The sequence below is a fragment of the Corvus hawaiiensis genome, chromosome 25 (genome assembly GCF_020740725.1).
Source record: "Corvus hawaiiensis isolate bCorHaw1 chromosome 25, bCorHaw1.pri.cur, whole genome shotgun sequence".
NCBI lineage: Eukaryota > Metazoa > Chordata > Aves > Passeriformes > Corvidae > Corvus > Corvus hawaiiensis.
In genome coordinates, this window is record NC_063237.1 from 6,833,432 (window position 1) to 6,848,296 (window position 14,865).

A 14,865-nucleotide genomic window follows, 5' to 3' on the forward strand; every position below is an offset into this window, starting at 1 on the left:
CAGAGGGCCAAGGGCTGTTGATATGACGGGGCTGGCAGCAGTGGCTGGGGGTTGCAGTGCAGGCTCTGCCCCTCTGTCCCATGGGCAGGATCAGCCCCTCTATCATCTAGGACTCGGTTTGCCACTTTCTTATCAGCAGTTAATTTTTCGGTGTTTGTGCAGCCACTGAGTGATCTCCAGTGTCCCCAGAAAGCAAGTGTAGAACAGGTAACTGGGACAGGTGCTCCAGCCAGTTGGGCTCTGTGCCACACCATGGGATTTAGGTCTCATTTTGCCTCTATCAGATAACTTTTCAAAACAAACCTGCATTTTATTCCCTATAAGCGGAACACTGCTCAGGTCCAGCTCTCTTTTCTCTTTGCAGAGAAGAAAATTGGCACATTTCCCCCTGCAAATACATTTATTGTGCAGTAAGGGATCACAACACCATTTAATCCTGAAGATTAAAACCTTATGTTGTCGGGGAATTCCTACGTGGAGCACTTATTTCCTTTACACTTGTTTTCTTTCTTTCCTGATGGATACAGCTGTCTGTTCTCTTGTCACCAGCCAGACCCCTCATACCCGTGCCAGGGCTATTACTCCATCACATTGCCACTCTGCAGAAAGCAGGTATTAAGCAAAACAGCATTCTCAGAAGCAGAAACCTCTATTGTTAGCAAAACAATACCTGCAAAACAATTTCCTCCTGACTGGAGCCTCGTTGCTCCCAGCAGCTGGATGGGAGGCGTGGTTTGTGGTGGTCACATTGATGCTGCTCCTGACCCCAGAGCGATGCCTCTTCCTGCAGGTGGGCAGAGGGAGGTGGAGGAGCTCTGTCCCGAGTCCTCGCATAGATGCTCTCATGCAGGATAACGTTTTCCCCACTATGGGCACTGTAGAGGTCACTTTGCTGCTGTCCAGAATTTTTCTGAAATGAGTCAAAAAGTACTGGCTGGCATCCCCTAGAACCCCTGAATGTTTCTGCGCATCAAATTTGGGCAGGGAAAAAGGAAAGACAGTTGGTAGTATGGGGGGAAAAGGTGGGGTTTGTTGGGGAATATTTTCCTGTCTGCAACAGCAAAGGAGGCTGAGCCCCACAGCAAACAAGCCCAGGCTCCTGGAGCGGCAGAACGCCAGACCTGGAGATTCACTGCTCGTTTTTTCAACAACAACAATTAGCTTCTTCAGCTAATGAGGGGTTTCATAAGCAGCCATGAATAATAGTGCTTAGGGACTCTTGGCAAAAATCGGTGGTTTGAATCAGACAGCCACCGTCTCTTTGCAATCCAAGTGGAGGATCCTCACACAGCAGCTTCCTCCCCAGTCCGTTTCCTGGGCAGACAGGCAGGCAGAGGGAGCGGCGCCTGCTGCCAGTGGGGTGTGAGTGGTTTTGTTACGGGCATCTCCGAAGAGTCCCTGGAGGAAGCAACGATCCAGTTCTGCAGAGGCAGTCGGGGCTATCGGAATACGATGGCAGCACTGGGAGACATGGAGAGACCCTTTGACTGCATCGATGGGAAGGGGAGGGACGTCAATTCTATCTCTTTGAATTAATGAACTACAGCCTGAAATTTGCAGCCTGGTTAAAAGCAGTATGGATTTCACCTGCTTGCTGCTCGAAGAGGATTCCTGCTTCCCCGTGTGCTCCCCCCAGGCTGATGGGTTCACTGCAGCCCTGCTCCCCTCTGCATCCCTCCCTCTGCCTGGCAGATCCAGGCTCCCTGCAGGCTGCTGCTCTGAGGGGAGGTTCAGGAAAGTTCCCGAGCTTTGCCAAGAGGTGCAGGCCAAGGAAAGTGTCCTCCTCTGAATGTGCTCCTTGCCCCCATGTCCTGGAGCCCTCTGACCACGCTGGCATGGCAGGCTCAGAGCACAGCCAAGCGCTGCCCACCTTGCAGTGGTGAGCAGAGGGACATTCCCACAGCAAAGGGCTGGTCACACAAGCTGGAGAGAGGGCCCAACTCTTGCTGGAGCATTGCCATTGCCAGCTCCAATCTTCAGCCTCTTCCTAAGCATGAGGCAGCCTCAGCTTTCCAATTTTAATTTTATTCATACAGCTGCTATTACTCCATCTGGATCACACAGGGTGAATACTAATAGCCCTCTGGATTGTTTTAAGTGCAGATCTGAACCAGATACTTGCCTTCATTTTGTCAGGAGCTGTAGCATCACACTGAGATTTGTGGAGTTTCCTCCTAATGGATCCCTCCTGGTGCCAGCATTGGAACCTGGTGTGTGTGTGTGTGAGGGCAGAGGAAACCTGCCAGTGCCACAGAAAGGGAGACATGGGCACCCTTCTTGCTGGACTGGAACATAAATTCATCATATATATATATGTATATATATAAAATTCATATAGGTTGCTCTAGCTGAGGATGCCCCAGGGAACACCTCACCCTCCAGTGATGGGCTGGCTCTCCCCTGGGCACAGGAGCTCCCCTGCCCCATCTGTCATTACGCTGCACGAGAGGATGCCCCCAGGTCTGCTCTGAGGGCACTCCGACCTTCCGCCGCATCCGAGGTGGGAATTACTCCATTTAGCAAAGAGGATTAATGTTTCATAACAAAGGGTAATTTATTCAATTGTATGCAAAAAAGGTAGCAGTAATGCACGGACGAAGCTCACTTTATTCCTGGCTATTGCACTGGAAGTTTAAATCCTGTGAAAACATCGGTAACGCCGTTGTGCACCTCTGGGGAGAACTTGACCAGCCCCAGCTGGATTGGATTGCCTGCATTAACTGCACTTGACTCTGACAGAGGGGGCAGCTGGCAGGGTTTCAGGGTGCACAGCCTGCTCTGGAGCAGATGGTGAAGTGCTGATCCCACAGAGAGCACCACAACCTCCCACCCCATCCCACAAGGGGATCCTTGAGGTGAGCCATGGGGAGCTGCTTCTTCTGACAACCCCATTGCCCAGCAGCTGGTCGGCACATCCTGGCTCCTGGCTTAATGTCCTCCTGCATCCCTGCAGAAGGAAGGCTGGAGTGCAAGGAGGAATCCTGACCCACAGGATGGCCAAGTCCAAACTGTCCATGTTCTTTCTGGGGCAGCAGCAACTGTGTTGCTGTAACTGTGATGGGCTTGGAAAGGAAGTACGGGCAAATTTAGGAACATCTGGGAAAAGCTAAAATTGTCCATTGGATGAAATTATGGGAAAAAGCAGACAGACTCTTGGGAAACAAAAACCATCTTGTACTTGAAAGCTTGCCATTACCCCAACCATCTCAGTGGTCCTGGCTGCCCAGCACCTGAAGCCAGGCTCTAACAGACAGTCACAGAGCAGGAGGCCCTGAACAAACACAATTGGGTTGTTACTGTTTATCTAGACCAAGATAAATGCACTGAACGCCATCCCAGGCCCCGTGCAGAGGCCATGTGTGTCCAAATTCCTGTTGTGGACGGTTCCGCGTGGCGCTGATGGCATCGTGGGTCTCTGCAGCACCTCGGGAGGTATTTATAGCATTTCGAGATCTTTTGTGCCACGTGAACTCTTGAAATAAGAACCCGGTAAGAGCTTTTACCTTCCAGGGAGGCTATAAAGCCTCCATATCTGCATTGATCCAGCCCTGGGGATTTGCATTAATTACTTCTTCCTCCAGTGACTTTCAGCCCCAGATTGAATCTCTGGCGAAGGTACCTGCAGCACACACAGTCCTGACACCGACCTCGTATCGCCTGTCTCAGCAACGGAGGGGCAGCTCCCTGGGAGAGGGGACATTCAGTGTTTCACACCGAGGCAGCAAATCCTCCAGCGCTGTCACATCGCCACACGCACGGCAGGTCAGTAATCTGAGCTACAGCAAGAGACTCGGGAGGTTACTCCTGACAGAAAATAAGGTTTAAATAAAATAAGTCACTGTGCCATGGTGCTGGCTGCTGTTTTGGCCAAAGACAGAAACAGAGATGTGAAAGGACTTTTATTTCCTTCTCCTGCTCGCCTGTCAATTCTGTTTTCACCAAAAAGATTCTCCCTTGGGCTAAAGACTAAATTGGCAAAGTTGCATTTATAGGGAATTTCTAAGAAAGGATTTATGAGGAAAACCTTGAAAGTTCCTTTGCTGAAGGGACAAGAGGGCTCCTTCCCCACTAGGTTCCAGCCTGTGGCTTCCCGGGGAGTCCTGCTCCTGCTGCCCTGGCAAGCAGGGCTCCAGCTTATGCCATTTCTTGCACTCCAAACCCTACCTCGCTGCCGAGCTCTCCAAGAGCCACTGCTCATCCGCCTCGCTGCAGGGCTGTGTGGGACCATGGCTCTTCACATTGTTTCTGGAGGAAGGGCTCTTTGGGGACACAGCTCTCATCACTGCTTCACTGGCCGTGGCATCAAAGAGAATAGCAGATAAATTGTGGCTGGAGACGATGAAGCGGAGCAAGCCTCTGGGATTTGCTCTCGCTCCAGGACTGTGCCACGCAGTCATTAATGATCTAGAGAAGCAATAAGCTGTGGAGGAACAGAATTTGCGATGACACACAGCTGTGTCAAGTAGGCAAGTTTAAAGAAGTTGGAGAAATTTTAAGGACATCCACCAGTAGCTGGTGAGCGAGTGCCTGGCTTGGCGATGGTGTTTGCTTTGCCCAGTACAAAATGATGAACAGAGACGGCAATTACCTGAGCTGTTGGCAGGAATGTCTGTGCCCTGATTAACCCTGTCAGCTCAGAAAGCTGATACAGAGTTGTGCCAGAGGAAACCCTGCACACACAGCCTGAAAGCCAAGAAATACAGTTCCCTCCAAAGTGTACAGCAGGGAAAATCCAGCCCTGGAAATAGGAGGTTTTCATGATCACCTGAGCATTAGTGTTTAGTTCTGAGACACCTCAGAGAAGATACAGGAGAAATAAAAATTATAGCAATGCTTTCCTGAATAAGATGAAACTCCTTGCAATAAATTATTGAGGATTCCAAAGTACTTAGCCGAGATCACACGAGAAATCTGGGGTGGTCTAGCCCCCAAAGAGGCTCCTCACAAGCCAAGGGCTCAGCCCTGCTGATGGCATCCTGGGACAGGGGATGGCAAGGAGTGGTAATTCTCCAAGCCCAGCACTGCTCTACTTTTTTCCCCTTAACAACTGAAGTGATTAGAGTGAAACTTTGACTTGATGAGCGATCGCTGTTGCGGTGGCAGCTGAGTGCAGCCCCTTCATTTTCTTGGTTTGTCTTTAAAAGAACATTGGCAGCATTTCATCCCCATTTAATGCTCAGGCTGTCTGTTCCATATTCATTTCTCTCTCCCTTCTTCTCCTCCTTCATACTTAAAAGAATCAAATTATTGTTTTATTTTTGTTCACATGTACAAAGCAGGGACTTGTGAGGTGGCTGTTCCTCTTGGTACATGCCACCAGTGGGACACAGGCTGTGCTTCGTCACGGAGGGAGCAGGGGCAGAGCTGCAGCAAGCCCTAATTACAGGATAATGTGCAAAAGCAGCTCCATATTTCTTTCCCCTAGGTTCCAGCTCAGTGGAGTCCTTTAGTCCTCAAGCTCTGATGCGTTGGAAGCTTATTCAGCGTTATTTCTGTTAATTAGTGGCATTAGAGCAGTTTCAGGAAATCCTGGATGAGCTCAGAGCTGTTGCTGTTGTACAATTTATTGCCACCTTTCTTCCTCCCAGGGCCCCAGCCCAGGGCCATTGCTTCGTAGGCAGAAAACACAAGAGAGCCCCGACCCACAGCGTTCCCAGGCTGGAGAGGGCAGGAGTGAGCGGCGAGGCGAGCGCAGCCCAAAGCACGAGCAGCGGTGTGCACATCGTCTGTGCCATCCATGTCACCGCTCACCCCGGGACAGGGAATGAGGCCCCTGCGAGCCTCTCCCTGTCTCCCACTCACCTGAGCCCCTCGGGGAGCTGAGTTCTGCTGGGCATCTGCCCTGCAGCTCCTTTTCCTCTGCTCACTGAGCCCTCAGTCCCTGGCAGTACCAACCCTGGCACTAAATCACCTCCCACCTTTCCTCTGCCGTGCAAACACTGGGCAAAATATTTATAGCAGGGATCTGCAAGCTCCCAGCTCCTGCTGGGGATGCAGCTCACGTGCCACGTATTTCAACAACAAGGACTTATTAAATAATAACTGACATTTACCTAGCTGCCTCTTGTCCTCAGGGCCCCCAGGACTTGGCAAACTTTAATTAATAGTTGTTTTAATAGTTAAATAACCTTTATAACTGCATTTCATTTATTCCAGGCCCATCAGAAATAAAGTCATAATGATCTGAGTCAAGCGATAAAACACAACATCTGGTTTAATGTTTGCAGGTTATTTAATGAACTGAGGAACCTGGCAGAAGAACTAGATATTTATTTCTTTTTCTTCTTGTAAGAAATGGGGTTTGTAGTGAGATACAGCTTGATGCTGGTGTTTGGCCTCCTGTTTTTCTTCAGCAGTGGGTTCAGCTGTGGGACCCCGTGTGCCCATCCCATGGGAACAGGGTGCCAGGGCATGACCACGGACAGAGTGCAGAACACCACTGATTTATCTGTGGGTGCATTCTCTGCCATCTGTTTTTACATGGCCCTGGGCACAGGATGAGCAGTTCCCACACAGTGCACGCTTCACCGGCCACGGAGTTCCTGCGTCTGCAGAATGCACGGCAAGGCTGGCAGTTGTCCCAGAGCATCCTTCCCAGGAGCGGGTTCCAGGACAGGCAGTGCCACCTCCAGAGGCTTCTGAAGCCTGCTCCAGAGGGCTGACCAGCCCCTCACACCTGAGTCCCTAATGTGGCTCCCACATCTTGCCCTCTGGCTTGCAGCAGGCCCTGTCCCTGTGTCCCAGCTCAACCTCCCTGCAGCTCGGTGTTACCTGCTCTCCCTCAACTTCTGACACGTTTCCTCATCTTTCTCCGCAGCCTATTAAGAGTATCCTGACTAATGTTGCTTAACGCAGCTCACTCTGCGGATCCCAGAGTACCGTCTGCACAATAAAATTAGCTTCCTCGGGCATATTTTGGGTACTCGTGCTCCCCCCGCAATGCTACCTATTAATTGCACAGAGAAAATATTCCAGAAACTTACTTGTGCCCTTGAGCTACATTCATGTTTATTTCCATAACTCTTTGATACAATATTTGTCTTTGCCTGACTTAGTTTGCCAAAAGGAAAGGGAGAAGGAGGAGAAGCATATGAGGGATTTGGATTGCCTCACATCTGCCTTTCTTTAAGCAGCCCATATGGGAAAACATATTCTTCTGCACAGAATTTGTTAAAGGTTTCGTAAAACGCATTGCGTACACATTTAGCACAGAACCCAGCAATATTTATATTTAAAATGGGTCCAAACAGATCCATTTGGAGAGGGTTTGGAAGATGTAGGGTGGCAGTGCACATTGCGAATGTAATAGTCTCGTTAGCTGGCTCAGCTTGTGGGATCTGCTCTGTGAGTTGATGGGAGGAGAAGAAGCTCCCAGTGTGGTAAGCATAAAAATCATAATGTATGCAATGCTGTGAGCATATTTCATCTGTGACGCTCTGAAAAGGTGACATTATCCATGTTCCCCTTTAAGACGGAGTAGCTGAGTAAATGGGAACCCACATGAGTGGTTACTTCATCTATTTCCCTGGTGTCGGTGTAAATCACGAGAGGCAACTTGCAACCCCCTTGTTCCTGTTGGTGCACAGCTACTCACGTGCATCTCGACCCATCGAGTCCCCTGCAGTAATTCATGGAATTCAGGTTTCATGTGCTGGCCGGAACAGATTAGCCCGTGGGGTGAGGGAGGAGAAGCCGGATCCAGCCCTCCTGGAACCCTGGTGCAAGCCCAGCAAAGCTCCCCTGGAGCCAGCACGGATGGGGAGTGGTGGGAGGGAGAGCAGAGGCTGATCTCAAACAGCAGATCGCGGGTGTCTGTGCCGTGATTCCAGCAGGGTATCGGCCCACTAACGGGTTTATTTTATAGGGATGAGATTTAAAACCACGTTAGTCTCTCCCCGCCCCCTGCGCATGGTGCTCCCTGCACAGCCCCACTCCTAAGCAAGGCTGCGGCTGTGAGGTCCTGCCGGTAGCAGCAGCAGCGGAGGCAGACAAGCACTAATCACATCCCATTAGCTTCTTTCAGCCTTCGCTGGTTTGGTTTGGTCTGGTTTATCTGAATCTTTATTAGATAAGCTTGAATTAGCAACAGGGCGTGTGATGCAACAGCCTCTGTGATCCCATCCGGAGAGGCGGTGCCGCTCCGCGCCATCCCGAGCGCACAGCCCTGCCTGCCTGCAGCTGATTTCATTTCGTCTTGGCAATCTTCTGCTATGCACTTAAGTAAACAAAGATCAAGCTACTCACAGCCTTAATTAGGCTGCACATAAATAAGAGATTACTGGATTAGCCAGGAGTATACGTGGGAGAGTAACAATCACGGCAAGAAAATCCCGCTACCAGTGTTTCCCTTGCAGCGCATCCCTGTGGATCTCCCCTGTCCCTTCCCACCCCACGCTGTTTTTTTGCTCTCTTGCAAAACTGCGGGACTGACGTGAGCGTTGCAGCGCTGGGTGGGTGGATGGTGTGGGGAAGCAGCAGTGGTGGGTTCTGTAGCTGTGCCAGGAGGGGAGGCACTGGCTGAGAGCACCGCGCTGCTCTCTCGGGATCTGCAGCGTGTCCTGCTCCACTGGGGCTTGGTGACTGAAGCTGAGGCATGATGATGCCCATGGCAAGTCTTGGGGAAGGCGGGGTCTCTGCCGCTTGCGCCCAAGAAGACCCTTTGGGTCTAATTCGAAGGTCTGGTTTCCTTGGCATGGTGCAGGATGGAGGGATGAGGCAGGGGGGCATCCCAGCTCTTCCCCAGTGCAGGGACTGCTGCTCTGGGCTGCTTCTTGCAGCCCCAGAGGATCACGGGGAGGCATTCCCAAAAGGCATAAAATGTTACAAGAAGCTGCTTTTTCAGCCAAGGTGCTGACACAGCACCATCCGTGTTTCTTAACCAGGAGCAATGTCTGAGTTATCTCAACCTAAAGCCTGAAATATACATTATAGGCTGTGTCTTTCTGTGCTTTATTTGGGCTGTAAAGTGATATCTTATTATTTCTCCCTGCTGGGCATCCTTTAATGAATCTAGATTTGAAAGTGAAATATTTATTGTATTTCGGGAGCTTAAGCATGGAAGGAGAGGAGGAGGGATATGCAAATTTGCCAGAAAGCCTTAAAAAAAGGCCTCCTCCTTACTAAGAAAAGAAGGTGCAAGCGTGACTCTATGGAGCCTCAGAAAAGAAGTCCAAAAAAATAGTGTAATGGGGATGTGGGGAGCAGGACTCCTCTGGGAACTACCCCATTCTAGCTCCTCTCAAACACTCTGGGAATGAGAAGTTAGACCTGGAGTTTGAGATGTGTCTCCTTGTTCTTAGTCCTCAACCTGGCCATGGCAGTGCTTTGCAAAAATGCAGAAGAAAAAATATTTTTGCAAATAAACCAGAAACAAAGCAATAAAGCCAAGTGTATCTGCCCAGGTAAATGCAGATTTAATGCAAAAGTTGCCAGAGACCCAGCTTCATTGGAATCCACACATTTGTTTAGAAAAAGAATTATTCTGCCATCTTCTGCAGCCAAAATGAAGAAAGCTATTAACGGGTTATGATTCTGTGACTTCAGACCATTGTAGTGTTAGTATTTCACAAAGCAAAGACACAGAGTATGTTGTATGTGAACAGCATCATTGGCTTCAGCTGTTGCAAACAATATGGGGCAGAAATAATTGAACTAAAAAGAAATTACACCTATTTGGGGAGGTGGCAACTCTGCTGCATAGAGAGGAGGCTGCAGGTGCCGAATCAGGCATATGCTTTAAAAAATCAGGATAAAAATCACTGGGTTTGATGCCAGAGAGATTTTTGGTGGAGAGGGAGCCGCTCTGTCAGCATTATATACAGGCAGGGAGGATGGAAGAGGAGGCCTTGCCTATATGGGGAATTGTGTTGGGTTCAGGCGGGCTGGTATGAATCTCTGTTTGTGCTTTTAAGTCTCAGATGTATCATCCAGCCACCGCAGCTTAACAAGTTGCTGTTTGTCAGCTGTGCTGTAAGTCACTGTGGGCGTGCTCGGCACCCAGCTCGGGGATGCCATAAAGCTCGGCAGATTGTGCCTTTCATCTGTTCTTATTCCAGCTCTTTTAGCTTAAACTAGTTCCTAATCATTACAAAAACCCCAAACGAGGCTTGTTTCCAACAAAACAGCCATCTGGGCAGTTTTCTTGCATCTTCACTGAGTTGTGCTGGGAGTTGCATCCCTCGTATTGGTACCTTGGCACTGGCTCGTGCCCCAGCCACTCCTCTCGCACACTCCCCATCTCTCTCTGCAGCAGTGGGGACATGCCCCCCTTGGGGACAGCATGGTGGCCTCAGCAGGCCTCAGGTCAGAGCCGGGCTGGCACCCACTGCATCCCTCCATTGTCTCAGTCATCTCACGTTCAGGCAGAAAATGGGAGAGGAGGAAGAGATGCAGCAGCAGGATTGAAACGTTTCAGCCCTGCTGGGCTGCAGCATGGCAACATTTCATTCTGAAATAGATTTTTCACTTGAAATTTGTTAAATGGGGGATGTCAGATGGGAAACCCAATGTTTTGATGGCTGGAAGCGCCTGTTGGAAGGGGAAGTTCTTTCACAGTGATTGTGAAGCACCTGATTCCCAGCTCAGAGCACAAAAATATACATTCCATGATATATAATACCATATGTAATATGTAGTACACCTACTTCTGTATATGTGAAATATTTGCCCAGTGAACCTGGCTGATTTAGCAATGAAAAGGGTTACCCACAGCTCAGGTTTGAAGGCAGCAGTCTGTCACCCAGAGAAAGGGAGCTCTGTAGAGCTTCCAGCAGGTCCCAGGGAGGGGTGAAATGCTGACACTGAGCCCTCCTTCCCGGATGGCCAACACTCCTCCGGTGTGCCACATGCAGCGCAGGGCAGCTGCAGCTGTCACAGGCATCTGCGTTGTGGTGGCACCTGAGGGTCCTGGCCCAAGTACCCAACCCTGGAGCTCCTGTGCCAGCACTGACATGAGTCGCTCTGCACTCCTTCAGTTCTCCAAAGCAGATTCTGAACTGATAAAACAGAAATTTTCTGGTTTCCCCAAAAATTATTAACTGGCTCTGGCTATTTTCCTCCTCCCAGAGCCACACAATTTTGCAGTAAATTCATCACTGCAGCAGCTGCTTGGCACCATCTCTGTTCCATCTCCTGGCAGCCTTCATTGTCCCTCCCTCTGCCTCCGCAAGTGCCACCTGTGGCAGTGGTACTTCACTTCCATTCCTTTCCATTTCAGGGAGATTCTTCCAGCAGAAGGTGAAACAAACTCTTCCACGTCCTGGTGGTTCCATGATGTTTTATCTGCCCCAGCCCCACTGTCCCCTGACCTGCCGCTCACTGCGGACACCAGGCAAGGATATCAGGGTTGTGGGCGCAAAGGACCCCACATCAGCCCAGCCAGGCCACAGGGAGATGCCTTCAGGAGATGTGCCTCTGTCCTAAAGCACACCCAGCTTGCTGATGTGCAGTTCCTGAGCAGCTGGACAGCTGATGACACAAGGAAGCAGAAGGACATGTTCAAGGCAGGCTGATTTTTTGGCAGATGAGATTAAAAAATATTAATTGGGCTGGGACCTACACACCTGAATGCAAATATGACCTGGTCTCTGCCAGCTCCCCAAGTATTGTCTGGCATGGAGAGGCCCTTGGGCCCCCTGCACAGGAGGGGTCCCCCTCCAGCCCTAACACTGCTCATGGGGAAGGAGCTGTTTGCTGCTGTCAAGTGAAGAAACTCTGTCTGTGGCTTTGTTACTTGACGTGGTGGGAGCTCCTGGGAGACAGGGGAATTGAAGACAATGCTTTTTTTCTTTATTTTTTGGGCAGATATACAGGGAAAGAGTGTGAGGGCTCCCAGCAATGTAAGAATCTGGATATTCTTGTGGTCCATCACAGGTCTTAACCTTTCTCATTCCTTCAGCAAGCCCCCTCGGGACTGTTTGCATTTCGACTTCAAGACTGCCTCTCCGAAGACAAACAGGGGGAGGCTGTCACACAGACATGTCAGTCCTGTGTCCCCCTCTCCCCTGGCATCAGGCCATCAAAGGCAGGCTGGAGCCTGGTACCATCCTGGCTCTGGTGCCAGCGAAGCTTTTGTTGTACAAACCTCCTCACTCCACTGAAGGAATAAGTGAGGTTGTTTTGATTCCAGCAGATGACAATCCTGCTTAAAATACACCTGAGAGTTTGGTAAGGTGTATGTTATCTTCTAGACATCTGGATGGTGTTTTGGGTTTTCCCCCCGAAGAATCCAAACTTCCCCCGCTGCAGTGAATCCACTGCCTGCACTGGAACGGGAAGGCGGATGGGGCACACATCCCTCCATCTCACCCCTCATCTGTGGGGACCCTCAGCACACCACTAATGTTAAAAAGGCAGAGGGCAGGCAGGGGGGAACCTGCTGAGGTCCATCCTGGCCCTGAGGCTGCTGGCGATCACCCCTCTCTTCCCCCACTCTGCTCCGAAGACACTCGCGATGCCGTATTCATCTCAATGTCATTTTCTTTGAGATGTGAGCTGGAACAAATCCGGAGCAGCTGCTCCATCTCTAAGTGTCCTTCAGGGATCCCTTCAGCAGACACTTTGCAGGATATAATGATGACATTCTAACGAGCGCTAATGCACACGTTGTCATCTTTCTGTATTTACACTTCCCACAGGAGGCATCGTTCCAAGAAGGAAAAGTGAGAGACGGAAACTTTTATGCAGAAACTTCAGCGCCTGCGCTGGGCTCAGCCGGGGAATCTGCCTGACGGAGAGAAGCTGTAGGCTGGGACATCCCCAGGCTGTGAGGGCAGTGGCCAGCAGTGCACAGAGGGGTGGCCAGGAGAGGACAAACACCAAGCAGGAGCCCCCTGATCCCTGCAGTTAGATTACACCATACTGTAAGGAAAAAGGGGGGAACAAGGATTGTTTTGTGGTACAGAGTGACAGCAGATCCCACGTCGCTCTAGACCTCACCAGCTTCAGTCTAAAGATTTCACAGGGAACCAGGGCATTCCGTGTGCTGGAACACGTGGGCCCTCCCTCTGCTTTGCCCCTGAAGATGCCACACAGAACAAATTCATGGGCCTTGTGGTGGACACTCATTAGCCACATTATCAAACAAATCCACAACGGCTTCATGGAGCAGCACTGTCCCATGGCTGTCACTGGCAAAAGGATTCTCAAGTCACTAATGCAGTGAAACTCACCTTGTCCAGGAGGAAACAAGAGGAATCAGCTCCTTCCCCCCAGGAATGTTAAATACGAGTGTATTATACAGGCATGTGTGCCTGTTGATAAATAAATAAAGGAAAACCTACCAACGTGAGTGGAATGAGACTCAGTATCTGTGTGGCCTTTCAGCATTGGCAGCTGGAATGGATAAGGTCATCACTTTGTCCTGTGCTCACTGATCTTACTGGGAGGAAGAATATATCAAATAAATAATATATCAAGATTTCTGTTTCCATCTTTCCGCACACTCTGCTGTCCCACTGCATTACCTGGGTTGGGAGTGAGGATCTGGCCAGTATGATAACTGGGAATAAATGGCTCTGCTTGTCGCGGGGAAATTTTGCTGGCAAATTTCCGAACCAGATTAAAAAGTAAATGAGATTTCTTCTGAAGAGTTATTTTCAAGGGTTTTGTCTGCTGATGTTCTCGTGCAAGATTGCAGCTTTGCCAAGGGGGGAAGAGAACAAAAGGGGAGGATAAAGAACCGAGGTTGCAATTATCTGACAGAACGAGGTTCTCCAGCGAAAGTACCTAATCAGGGAAGTCTCAAATTTGCTTAAGATACAAAGTGTGGTACAACATTTATTTATAATCTGCCTCACCTGCTCAGATAAAACTATTTCTAAAGCCAGGCAATTGCAGGAGACAAGCTGTAAAATGGAACAAATGGAATCACATCGGGTATTAATAACGGTGGAATGAAATAATAACAGAAGTGGGTCTTTGAGCACAGCACAATTCCTGCATTCCAGTGAACACAGGTGGAGTGGTGTGGGCATTCCCAGGCAAGAGGGACAGCAGGACAAGGGGGATGGGGAGGCAGAAGTTGTGTGAGCTTCCAGCATGGTGAAAGAACAGCTGGGCCCAGGTGTGGGCAGGTGGCTAACGAGGGGAGTGGTGAGGCTGCCTTCCTGGGGGAAGGTGAAGTTATTTATGTCCTGGAGGGGCTTCCCCAGAGCTGAATGCGATGTGATGTTCCTCCAAAGCCTTCAGCTGGGACCTGGGTTTATTTCTCTGTCAATGCAGCAGAAATGTCATTGGTTTGGTTGTTTGGTCAGTGGTTCAGTTACCTGGTGCAGGTCTTTAGTCCATGAGCACACATCACATGCTCTTGAAGCGCTTAGAAGCCCAAGGAGTGACTGTAGTAAAAACAAGGCAGAGAATGTGTCAGCTGCCGAGTGGGGTGGTTTTGCCTATGTCAAGGAGCTCTTGCTCCAGCCAGAAATGCGGGCAGATCCTCGGCATTGTGAAAGTTGGTTGCATGGGTGTTATTCCAGGTTTTGTGTCTCTGTGCTCTATAACAAGTTCTTTGCCCCTCTGCAAGGTCATTGACATGAAACACAAGCTGAAAGTGTATTTACCCTCGAACATTTATAAACCCCTTTGTTATTGTCCTTCGCTGTTGGGGAAAACAGACAAAGGTGCTGGGTTTGGGGCTCCAGAGTGAGATGTTTTGAGTCAGAACAGCTGGTTCCCGTTCCTCATAATCCCTGCCCAGGCAGAGCCTCCTGGAGACAGTGGTTTGGGGGTTTTGAAACTTCTTGCACGTAAACAGCGAGTCTAAACACAAACACCTGGTTGTGAGCAATTGTCCAGGGAGCAGCTTGCTGATCTCCTGCAACCTGTGCTCCTAAATGCTCCACGGAAAACTTGAAATGAATAAAAAAGCAC